Raw genomic sequence first — 13,111 nt, 5'->3', positions numbered from 1 at the left:
ACCCAGTATAGCCCTGCAGTGAGATTCAGCACAACAACAATGCGGGGTTGGAAAAAAAAAAGTCGAACCAAACTGTTGCTGCAGGATCATCTGGCAAGATGTTGTGTTGGTCTGTCAAATACATGCTGCACTTCTACCTCACAGTGTAAACAGGTACCACAGGGTTTCCAGAGTTATAAAATCCTGTCTGACAGTAATGCATGGATTACTGAACGAGCCTAAAGAGTCAGTGGGTGTGTCTGCAAAGTGTCAGACAAAGATACATAAAATGACAGTAAAAAGAGGCCAATCATCACAGGAAGAGAGCAAGAAAACTGTGTAGATACACAAAAGGAAACTTAAAATGACCACACAGTGACAAAAAACAGCTGCAGAGACTAAAACATCTACAAAAAACATAAAGTGAGAACAAAAATATATTATTCCTCACAAAAAGGAGGAAAAGACAACAATAAATGAAAACTTAAAATGACATTAAAGTCTCAAAAATTGACATTGTAGGGATGCAAAACAGCTGGTGAGCCTAAAGCATCTAAATAGAGACATGGTGACAATGAAAAAGAGATAATGAAAACTATAAAGAGACACAAAATAACCACATGGACTCAAAACTGCTGCAACAACAGAAACATTTGTAAAGACACACAAAATGCCAACACAAAACAATTACACTGACAGAACAATAACAATGATGAAATGCAAAAGGACCACAGAAATTGCAACAAGCACTAATCACAAAGAAAGACCAACAAAATAGAGAAAATGACAACAAAAGCAAATTAATGATCACATTTAGTAGATCACAACAATGATGGACAGCCACGTAACCACAAAAGACTCAAAATGACTACCTAGAAATGCGAAACAGCCACAGAGTCGTTTCTGAGGAGAAACAAAAGGACAAAAAGAGGTAATCTGTCACTTAAACAGACAAAGACAACCACAAAGAGACATGGAAGGAACACAGAGATTTAAAATGACATTAAAGAGGATGAAGATGGTCAGGCAGAGACTCAAAACAGCTGGAGACAGTAAAACATCTGAAAAATGACACAAAATGACAACAAACCAGGGCAACACATAAAAATACGAAGACAACAATGAAGAGATATGAAAGGACAACAACGAGACTCTGAAATGTCACAAGTCACACAAACGAAATGACCAAAAAAAGATGCAAAAAGCAAACAGCTACAAGCAGATCACAAAGAGATGAAAAAATGAGGTCGGTCATCGCAACAAGAAAATAAGTCAACCATGAAAAGACATAAAAGGACCAAAAAGAGACTCATAGAGTCACAAAATGACAAGAAACACAAAAGAAGACCACTATGTTAACTCACAGAGTTGTAAAGGCCTTTTTGAGGGTCATGGTTGGATTACCGAATTAGCCCACAGGGCTCAGAGAGTCAAAGAGTCACTGGGACCACATGCAAAGTGTTATACATTACAAAAACAGTGAAGAAAGATAAAGGAGCCAACAAGAGGCTCAAAATATCCCCAGAGTCACAGAATGACCACACAGAGGTGCAACATTGCTACAGAGACTGAAACGCAAACAAAAAGACAAACAATGACAAAAAAAAGTGGCCAGGCATCACAGAAAGGGACCAACACAACTCTGATGATCAGTGGTCACATAAAGAGAGCACTGCAATGGTGAAGAGACATGTGATGGCCAAAAAAAAGACACAAAATGACCACAGAGACACACAAAAAGCAGTAGAGAGTTCAAGATCTACAGGAAGAAACAATATGACAACAAGGAGGCCAACTGCCACACAAAAAGATAAAGACTACTGTGGAAATACATAAAAGGACCACTGAAAGACTTGAAATGTTACACAAAACAAATGACCATAAAGAAACAAGAAACAAAAAAAGACACAAATTGTCAACCGAGCTATGAGAAGACTACAACGAGATGGAAAAATGAGGCCGTTCAGCACAAAAGAGAACAAGTCAACCATGAAAAGACATGAAAGGCTCACAAAGAGACTCAAAATGGCTTTAAAGTGTTAGAAAATGAAAATGGACAAACACGAAGACTGTTAACTTTACAGAGTTGTAAAGAGCTCGGAGTCAAAGTCGGTCGGTTGCCACACATTTCAACTACAAAGAGACACACAATGACATTAAAAAAGAGGAAAACCATCACAAAGGGCACCAAAAACAACAACAAAAGAACATCGAAGGACCGCAAAGAGCCGCAACATGAAAAGGCTTCAAATGACCACACAGATCTGCAAAAAAAAGCTACTGATAAATGAGATAACGTTGAAAATCATCAGGAGACCAAGGCAACTATAATTAAATAACAAACGATGAAAGAGGTGCTTATAGCAGCCACATTAAATAAATGACCCTATAGAAACACTTATAAAAAGAGAAAATGACAACAAAACTACAAAAAGACCACATAGAGACACAAACACAAAACAAGGTGGTAATCAAACGGACATTAGGATGAATAACACCACAGAAACAGACAAAAATGAAAATTAAGACATGGAAAATGTCCACAAATGCACAATATGTCAACAGAGAGAAATAAACGGCCACAAATGTGAAAAGATTACCACAAAGATGTCATAAAACAAAATGTCCCATGAAGATCGATACTCAGAGTCACTGTGTGTCTGATGAGCCATTAAATATACCAACCTGATACTTCAACAAAAACCAAAACGTGTGAAAAAGAGAATTTGCGGTTTTATGTGGGGTTATGTTTGAGCAGGACTATTTCTTGGCGGGAGTCCCAGCCAAGCCCTCGCCAAGAAACAGTCCTGAACATAGCTGCTGCTGCTGCTGGCTGTGGCTTCATATCTACTGTATAAACAGTGATATCAGCCTTCTCATCTAACTCTTTTTTTGGGAACATTTTCTGCCCTTTTCCCAAAGTATATTCAAAGGCTTGACGCTTTGGGTCTTGCTCAAGGGCAGCCCAACATGGTAGGTGGATGAGCACAGGTTCTCAGCAAAAATAAGGCCAGGTATGGGCCAGATTTGTCAGAACCACTATAAATACAGTTTCTTATTCAGTGTTTTTGCTGCAGGTTATTTTTAGAGGGCCACAGCAAAAGTTGGCTTCAAATAACTACCACCAATACTAGAACGAATAATTGAGTCTCAGAAAATAAAGCAGCTTATTGTATCTTTTGCCTTGAGGCAATGGTATTAACCTCTGAACCACAATTCTCCAAATACACAAAACATGTACAAAGTGAAACGTGTTGAAGTGGATTAAATGTTTTCTATTCAACACAAATAAACAGTAAAAGCTAAACTCTGCTCTTCACATATTTACCTTGAGGTCAAACTATTAAACCAATGGGACATGTTGATTTAGACTGTACATGAAGGGACAGAAATAGACTTTAACTGCATCCCTTTTTCTTAATGCACCACTAATACTACTGAAGCACTTTTAAAGGTGCTTACTTTAAAGTCTTGTGTGTAAAAATGGATTAAAACATCCCCAATCACCAAATGCTTTGAACACAATGTAAAGACATAATCACTTTGAGTCTATGTCTCTCTATTTTGTTGAAGAGATAGCGACTGCAGTAGAAACAGAGCTGGGCTGTACCGTATTTTTCAGACTATAAGGCGCACTTAAAATCCTTTAATTTTCTCAAAAATCGACAGTGCGCCTTATGTATGAATTGTGATTGTGCTTCCTGACCTCGAACCGATTTTATGTGGTACACGGCGCTCGAAAAATCTGTCAAAAAATGCTTTAGTAAGACTTTGGAAGACGTAGGTGTAACAATTAAGTTTAACATCCAGGCACCCATGAAAACAGAATTTATTAAATTTAACGTAGTTAGCAGGAAGTTAGCTCGCTAGTTTCCACCTAAACATGATATAGCATGTTCTGACTGATAGATTTCTGAAAAATTTAAAACGTACAGCTCTGCTATCACTTACAACATAAATGAAGACAGAAAACTAAACAGCAGTGACTTTTGTAGGGTTGCTGAAGTTTGGCTAGCTGGTATATAACGATGTGCTATGTGGTGGCTAGCTACACAGCTATGGTTAGCATAACATAAACACAGTGAAGCTGCAGGATGAACGCTAACTTTTTTTTTTTCACTCGATAAAAGTTAATGTGAGGGTTCCCGATGGTTAGGGACAAATCAATCGCATGGCAGGATGCTGTAGACGGAACAAACTTCATTCAAGAGACCAGCTGAGATAATCCATCCACAATACGAGGTTAGTCATTAATATACTGCAACAACATGGGAATAGAGCAGCTGCCAGAGGATTCAACATTAATGAATCAATGGTACGGAAGCAGAGGAAGCAAGAAGAATGAGTTGAGTAAAGTTTGACTTATTTGACTGTTTTGTTTTGCTTAATGCGCCTTATAATCTGGTGTGCCTTATGGTCCGAAAAATACTTTTGTGTAATACCATTGTGTACCAGAAGCTGATGCAGGCAGTCAAATGTAAACCTTATTTAATTAAGCAAATGATTATTAACATTATCTCTGCCAATAAAAAATATATTTCGTCAAACTGTGTTTTCATTCCTATATGACGAGGGTGTCATGTTTAGGCTGTGTGCAGGTATGGAGAACCCCCAGTGCAGACTCTGGAGACAAAACGTGAACTTAAAAATAGCTTTAACCTCCTAAGACCCGAACTCTTCCATGGCATGCATTTTTAATTTCTCTTTGATAATTGGGCTGATAAGTTAATGCTGAACTCAAAGTAACAAACTTCAAAATACAGAAATAAACTCAGGCAGGCAGCCAGAACACACAGCATGAATGAGAGTAGATCGTGACACCGACACAGAGAAACACGGGGCTAAAATACACAGAGGGAGCAATCAGGGAATGGGTAACAGGAGGGAAACACAGCTGGGGCAAATCAGGCCTAACGAGACAGGGGAAGCAAAACCAGACACATTAACATAAGACATGGACCTTCAAAGTAAAAGAAGAAACATAAACTAGAACACTAAAACAAAACCCACACAGAGAACCTAAACTAAGAATAATCCTATAACCCACAAGACAAAGCTAGAATATAATGAAATAAACAAAATCAAAGAACCAAAACACAAAGCACTGGGTCAACGACAAAAGGCACCATAACAGAGGGGCATTGTTACACATCTAGTAAAATAGTAAAACACTTCTATGTTGGAAAATAAATGGAGAAGAACATCCATCATGAGCTCGAAGAAGGGCACTTTTATGCAGGCTACAAAGCGGAGAAAATTCAAATGTCTAATAAGAAGTATATAGCTGCCAAACCTTGGAGTTGTTGAAGGACTCAAACTCAGTCCACCTTCAGAAACAGATCAGATGACAATCAAAAGAGTAAAAAACAAAACAGAAGTTTGGGGAATTACAGAGTTGACACTGAAAGTTATCATCCAAATCGTGGATGTGAAGATTTAAACAGATAGCGGGGCAAAGACAACGCGTGCAGGGAGGAAGGGCTTGACATTGTTGTCATCGATGTCATTTTTTTCACTGTGTTTTTTGAGGAAGAATTTATCACAAAACGTTTGGTGTGTATATACGATACATAGAAAGTTTGGACCCAGAAAATTCTGAATTTCATGTCACTTTTTTACAAAGTATTCAGTGTGTAAATCCTCTGAGCCTTGTTCCATGACAAAAATATACTTTTGTCATGTTTTGAGTTTAAAATGACCAGTTTGTAAGTGCTTGTCTTAATAAGAATAACTTGTAAGTAAACTTATATGTTCTAAAGGCTGGAGTCCTGACTGTAACTCTACAAAATAATATTATTATTATTTGTTTGTTCAATTAATTTTGCTAAGGAACTGATGTGTGAGAATGTAAAAAACCAAAATATTAAACAAGCTTTTATCGTCAAATTGCCTGTCTTGGACAAAAATGCTGTTCTTTCAATGAAACTGAGCGATACTCAAATGTTTTACTTTACTTCAAAATTAATTCTATATGATTGGGTTCATGTTTGTTTTGGCCTTTTTGCCAGAATCTGTGATCTCTCTTTGCTTCTGTCTCTTTTCTCATTCCCCTCACATTCCAACCAGTCGTGGCAGATTACTGCTGGTCCTTTCAGCCGGTCTCTTCCTGTTAAAAAGCAGTTCTTCCTCCCCACCATTCCCAAGTGCTTGATCATAGAGAATCGTCAGATTGTTGGCATTCTCTCTTTTCCTTATTTTACAATATTAAGAGCTTTAAGATGCCTGATGCTGTGAATTGGAGATATATAAATAAACGATTGTGCATAATAACAGCTACAGTTTAACCAAACACAACAGAAAAATATATATATTTAGTGAGCAGTGCATCAGTTTTCAAACTACAACAATATAAAATATAAAGTTCTGATAAATATTCCTGTAATTCACTTCTTAAATAAGACTTGCATAGTATGTTATATTTTTAATTTACATGAATAAACCGAGGCTGCTCCTTTATTGATACTTGATACTAACAGACCCTGAGATGAGATTAGAATTCATTACATTTGAGCCAACACACACCACCCACTTCTCTGCAGTACAGACTTATCCTCAATAAAGTGGACCTCAGCATGCCTAAAATCTCTATTAATATCTGCACAAAACTCTCAGAGTTGGCCAGTCGCTCCACAGGCGTTGTCCTTGTGTCAGGTTGTGAGGCTGTAAATGATGCTGTAAAGAGGAGAGGAGGAAGCCGCCGCGCTGCTTTTTATCAGGATGGTGCGACAAGGTAATTAGGGAAACATCAGAGACTCGGGTCAAGAGGTCACTTTAATCTGCAGCTTTCAGAGAAGAAGATGCCTCATTGCGTCTCCCTCTCCTGCTCTCGCACACTTTGTATTCTCCACCGCCGCAGCACTTCCCACAAAATCCCCTGTCACATTGATCTTGATTGATTTTTCACACTCTGCTTGTTACAGTTATGGATTTATTTTAAGCGTAACATTTGTTTTGAGATACGGTGCCAGACTTCAGCTATCACGCCACCGTTTCCTTGTATCTACAGCTATATTTGTATGTGCACTGTTGCAGCGAGGTAATGATTAAACCGGGATGCAAGTGAGCGGCCCAGGTGCTTGTTTATAGATTTTTGACCATCGCAAAATTGGTCAAATTCAATATGCTCACATTGTTTTCATACAGAGCGCTGGAAAAAAGTTTAACACTCGTGATTTTTCTAACATAAATTAGCATTAGACAGCACAGAAATAAATGATTTTGCAAATAAACTATTACATTGTGTGGGAGGGCTTGTTATGATGATGCTGTGGGGGGTAAAGTAGGCTACTAACATTTATGTTTAATGGTGTGTAAACTTGATTTCCTCAACTCATCTTCTACCTTTGCCTTCCCCATTCTTTCTCTGCCTCCTGTAACTCATTTTTAAAACTATTTTCTTTATATTGCCCATCAACTGCAGCGCTTTCTCCCAAATGTTTTTTGTTCTTCTGATGTATCAACAGACTACCTAAACTACCTCCTCACCAACACCACCCACGATTTTCCAAATATGTCAGTTAGACTGATATTGTCCCACCATATTCACCACGCCATTTATTAATCATTGCTTGGTTGCTCTCATTAGATGTTTGTATAACTACCTTGGAGTGGGAAAAACCAGACATTTCAACCATCTGTCTGGTAGCCTTAGATATAAAAATATCACAAGACATTACTTTTACCCAAGTCACTACTTGAACAGTTTTCATTATTCTTATGAAAGCATTTGTATGGCTTATCCATTAATTTTAATTATCTGAGACGTTCATCTATTACTTACGTCTTTCACTAAAATAAAAGTTGTAGCTTCAGCAGGCTGTGTGCAAAAACAGGGCCATCCAATAGCAGACTGACAAAAAAAGTTTTAACCATAAATTTGTGTTTTCTGGAGCAGTGATCCAGACTTATTTTGAAGTAACATGTATGCTGAAATTCATGGATTTGAATATATTTCAAATCTATGCTTCTGCTTGGTTGTCAAGTGTGTGTGTCCTGTGTTTCCTTTATTCTTGTCGATCTGTCCCTCCGACAAAAACATTTATCCCTTATATTTGGCAAACTATTTGAATTTTTATTCTTGTAATCTTAGCTAATTGTTTGAGCTGTTTAGCTGTTACATTTAAATATTTAACGTTTTTAGCAATTATTTTTATTATAATCACTCAGTTTAATACACAGTAATACGCATATGTTATTCTTAGCTATTTCAACAGTTTATCTAACTTACTAAATCTGTTACTTTTAGCTAACTTACTGTTACTTATAGCTAATATTACTAAATTGATTTATTTGTTATTTAAAGCTAACTCACTAAATGCGTTACTTTCAGAGAGCTTACTAACTCTTGAAACTTTGAGCTAATTTTGTTACTTGTAGCTATTTCACTAAAATGGTTTATTTGTTACTTTTAGCTAACATACTAAATTCATGTTTTTTTTTTTAGCAAACTTACTGAAATTGTTACTTTTAGTAAATATTAGAATATTTATTCATTCAACATTTAAAATGTTTTGCTAACTGCTGAAAAATGGTTGATTTATTAACTTCACACATTTAAAAGTGTCTACACATTTCTAAATATTTTAAACTATATCTTAAAATTTTGTGATAGCTTTTGGTTACAATTTGGTTTATTCTTCACTCTTAGCTAACCTGAATGCTTGAATTACTTTTACCTTAGTGAAAACTAGTTGTAAATGTTTCTAAAAAGATAGCTAAAGATTAATAACAGTTTAAGGAATAGATAATTCTCCCAGTGGTTAGTAAATGATGTCAATAATTTCTTTGCTATTAGCGAGGCAAAATGAATCAGAGAATCTCCCATAACTAAATAATTTTGGGATTGTTTCTTCACGTGGAGGTGAAGGCATGAAAATGGAATATCTTATGAAAGTGAAATACCAATTCAAGACCTGAATGCTCAGAATAACTTCTTATATCACCTGCACTGCCGTTCCAGCTAAGATCTAACAACATGCATCCCTGCTCTGTTTCATTATTGATAGGCAATATTGACCTGTTTGTCTCTCTTAACTGATGAGAATGATTTACCTTCCTGTTTGTCCTCGCTGAGCTGTGAGAAGAATCTAGATACAGACCCAATAAAAGCATACAGGTTTATTCTCAGTAACTCCCAGCATCGAGGACAAACTTTCACCATTGATGCAGCAGGTATGTATACAAAAACATATAAAGACAAATTTATTAGACTACCACTGAATCTAAGGTTTATACCACAGCTGTCCTAAATTAACAGTATAGGTAATTACCAAAATAATGTTTAGTGTTGCTGTAATGATTAATTCACCAGTAGGAACCAACTCTTTTATCAAAACAAAGTTTTTAATGATAGAATATAATTGTTTTTGTCCATGAATTTTAAAATTTACTTGTTTACTAAAAAGCTGAAAAAGGCACATTATTACCTTTTGATTAAGATGCCAAATTACAGTTATTTATTTGGCTCCCTGAACAGAAAAAAATAGTTTTAACAGTTGAATACACTTGATTAATTTTTGACTTCTCAGAGAAGTCCAGCGTCAGCTCAAATTTGGATATAAAAATGTGATCTCTTTACTTTTAAACACATTTCTGGCAGATTTCTAAAATATTTGTGTTTTGCTTTTGTTTGTTAGTTTGTTTTATGACAGGCGGCCACATAAATTTCTTAAGCACTGAATTCCATTAAACTAACAGCTTGTTGGGGTCCTTTGGTGGCTCTGTGAGTCTGAGACGTCATAATACAGGGTCAGTGAGGTCAGTTTATATTTTATCATAAGTCATCTGGTATCAGTTTTAGTATGTACATGAACTGGGAAATTATGAATGATAAAGTTTCCAAAATGAACATTTATCTTTACCTTTTTACATTTCAGCATTTATCATATTGTGACCCTCTATTTTTTATAAATGTCCCTTTGAATGGGCTTAAACCCCAGTTTCAGAATCAGTACCTAATTGAACAACTCTTAATATTAAAGAGTATGTTTTATTTGTGCAACCCGACATATTTTTTTTGGATCTCTTCATTAAAAGATTTTTATTTTGTGGCCTAAATCAAATTTGCATCGTTAGTGCTCAAAATTAGCCTTGGGACGGACACAACTATTTCATCCCAGAGCAGAAAAGAACAGCATTCGTGAACCTTTCATTAAAAAAGTAACCGTTTGAGTGCAACTCGCGGTAGTTGAGGTTTATTTTTAACTTTGGTTTGCCAGTTTGTTTTTACCTTAGGGGCTGGTTTGTTTATATTGAATTTGAAAAAAACATATTTTAATATATCTCTGAGCCTTGCACTGTGAACTCCAGTGGATTCTGAATGCAGGGCTTTTAGTTGTAATAGTAGAGTATCCTCTGCTGGAAATACTATATAACAGGAAGCAGTTTGTTGGTCCCTACTGATCTGAATACCATGCCCCATGCTGACAAGCTATACATAATTAGTTCTGCCTAACGGACAAGCCCTTGTAAAATCCATTCACCAGAGCGCTGTGATATAATGGACCAAATGTTTTAAGATCCTGTCTTGATGCGCTTGCAGAGCCCATGCTATATCTGTAAGAGGACAGATGGCCATCCCTGTTGGTGTGATTCTCCACAGCTTCTCCAAACTAATACACCCGGCATATGGACATGCAGCACAGGGTGGGGGACTGGCACCGGGCCCTTGGGACAGCACGCTGACAGGACAGGGGACAGTTTCTAAAATGCTGGTTCCCAGCCACACTCAAGACCCAAAGCCCTTAGCAGGCATATTTCACTTACATAAATGTTCCTGCGTCTCAGGGAAATGAACCCGCAGGTGCTCGCTGGCGGGCTTCATCCAGCACCAGAGATTAGGTCACGGCTTTCATGAAGCAGGGGGCAGTGGCGCTGGTGACAGTCTGCCATGGGCCATTAAGATGAGGGCAGAAGAGCAGTTTATCCTCATTTAGGATAACCTTGGTTGAAAGGTATCATGATAATTTCCTTGTGTGTTATCTCTATTCTCCTATCAGAGTGTTCTTGAGCTCTCCTTCTGCTCTCGCCACACTACCCCCCCCCCCCCAACCCACCCAACCACCCACCCACCACCACATTTCTGGACCGATCCCAGCTAAAGGGATTAATGGCCTTCTGAAGGAATATCACAGGATATAACAAAACCTACTACCAGAATGAATTCATTTCACAGCTGCCACATCGATGCAGTCCACCTTCAGCTGGGAGGAAATCAATCTGTATGATGCCAGTCACAGGGAAAAGGCACCTCTGTGTAGAGATTCTTTGCTTGTCTCGAGGTATTTACACATGTCAGAGCAGGGCTGAAATAGCAGTGAGTGGCGGAAAAAGAAATGGCAGCTGCACAGACTCTATACTGCCATCATGTGGCGCAAGGTGGCACATTGAAAGTCTCAACTGCAAGCTGGCTCCACAGTTTAAATCAGCTTTAAAGGAAAAATTCACATTACCATTACGAAGGTGCAAACGTGTTGTTTCCACCACCGGGTTGCTTTACACAGTGACAGCATAAATAAACTAAGAAGAAGCTAAAATGAACGCGTTCTGTACCCAGTAAAAATGTTTACTTTGTCACAATCTTTAAATCTATCAGCTGATGAAGGCTGCGAGGGTCTGGGCTTTCCTCAACTATAGAGTGGAGCCTCCTTTCATAAAAGAGCCATTTGAGGTCATTCAGCCATCTGACCAGGTTGGCTCCTGAGCAGCATCAGAACAGAGAGATTACATCTCTTGGCTGGCTAAGGAACTCCTCAGTGTCTCCCCAGAAGAGCTGAGGTGGTGGCTGGGGTGAGGGAGGTCTGGGCATCTTTGCTCAAACTGCTGCCAAGACCAGGATAACTGACAGAAAATGGATAGATGCAGCTGTCAGCAAGTCACCCTGGTATTTGTAGGAGTGATACCTGCAGGGCCGTGCCTAATGTGAGCACAGAATTTAATCCACTGCCTTTTTTTACTACTAACATCCATCCTCTACTTTCTTCCACTTATACAATTCAGGACACCCTTGATAGGCAGGGCTAACACAGAAAGACAGTCCCTCTGAGTTTGAACCCAAGACCTTCTTACTGTGAGGCAGTGGTCTTAAACCACTGTGCCGTCCTGTGGCAGAGCTAGAAAATTTTACATGGGTGGGCAAAGGAGGGGCGAGAGGTCTAGGTAGGGTAGCGCATACCTCTTCAGTGAAGTATGTGAAAATCCCCTATATGCAAATTAAGTCAACAAAATATCCACAAAACTGTTTATTGTATCTTTTCTTCTAAGAAAACAGACAATTTTTTAGGTTTAGACAACTGGTATTTTAAAGCATTTTAAGGACATAAAAGTTGGGGGGCAGCTGGGGGGGGGGAAGGCTCTACAGCAGTTGCCCCTTGCCCCCCCCCGTGTAGATCCGCCCCTGGTGCTGTCCTGTATTGAATATTATCTTGAAGTCTGGGTTGCATGTGATTCACGCTGACCCTACTTAAAGTGCTTTCACATAGGGTCTGATGAGATGTTTCTCACTGTAACAATATCGCCTGGTCAGCAATGTTCTGGGGAAAATATACCTCGGGATGTTAATCACAAGTGAACAATGGCTGCAGATTGATTTACTTGAACAGAGCTCTGATGAGTCAGTGAAATCCACCCGACTATCAGCTGAGCACCGCTACAACGGGAAGGTACAACTCACGGAAATCTGACCTTTTGCACGTAGTTAACAAGTTCAGTGTTGCTAACCTGCTTCAGCTTGATTGACGGCCTTGAAACAGGATCCGAAACATTTCTTCAATTTACACGTGGACCCTAACAAATGCCTGTTGTCCGTAATTCTATTAATGATTATTCATCAGCCGACTCCCTTATCACCCACCAGGTCACTGGGAACCCACGATAACGGTTGAGTTTTATTTTGCAATGTTCAGAAACTATGAGATAAACATTCAAAACAAGCTTTTTCTTTAGCGTTAGTTTTTCTGTTTAATGCTTTTCCATTTGGTTGCTACATTCAAAACGAAATTTAACCCTAATTGTAGAAGGGCTGCCAAGAACTTAGTTTAAACATCACGCATTTATTAAACTTTAAAACTGCGCATTTTGACAGAGGATTCCTTTGAGCTTAAAAAAAATAACTGGAGAAAAATATTTTAAATAA

This window comes from Simochromis diagramma, unplaced genomic scaffold (genome assembly GCF_900408965.1).
Source record: "Simochromis diagramma unplaced genomic scaffold, fSimDia1.1 OVJJ01000061.1, whole genome shotgun sequence".
NCBI classification, from domain to species: Eukaryota; Metazoa; Chordata; class Actinopteri; order Cichliformes; family Cichlidae; genus Simochromis; species Simochromis diagramma.
This window is presented reverse-complemented; position numbering follows the sequence as displayed.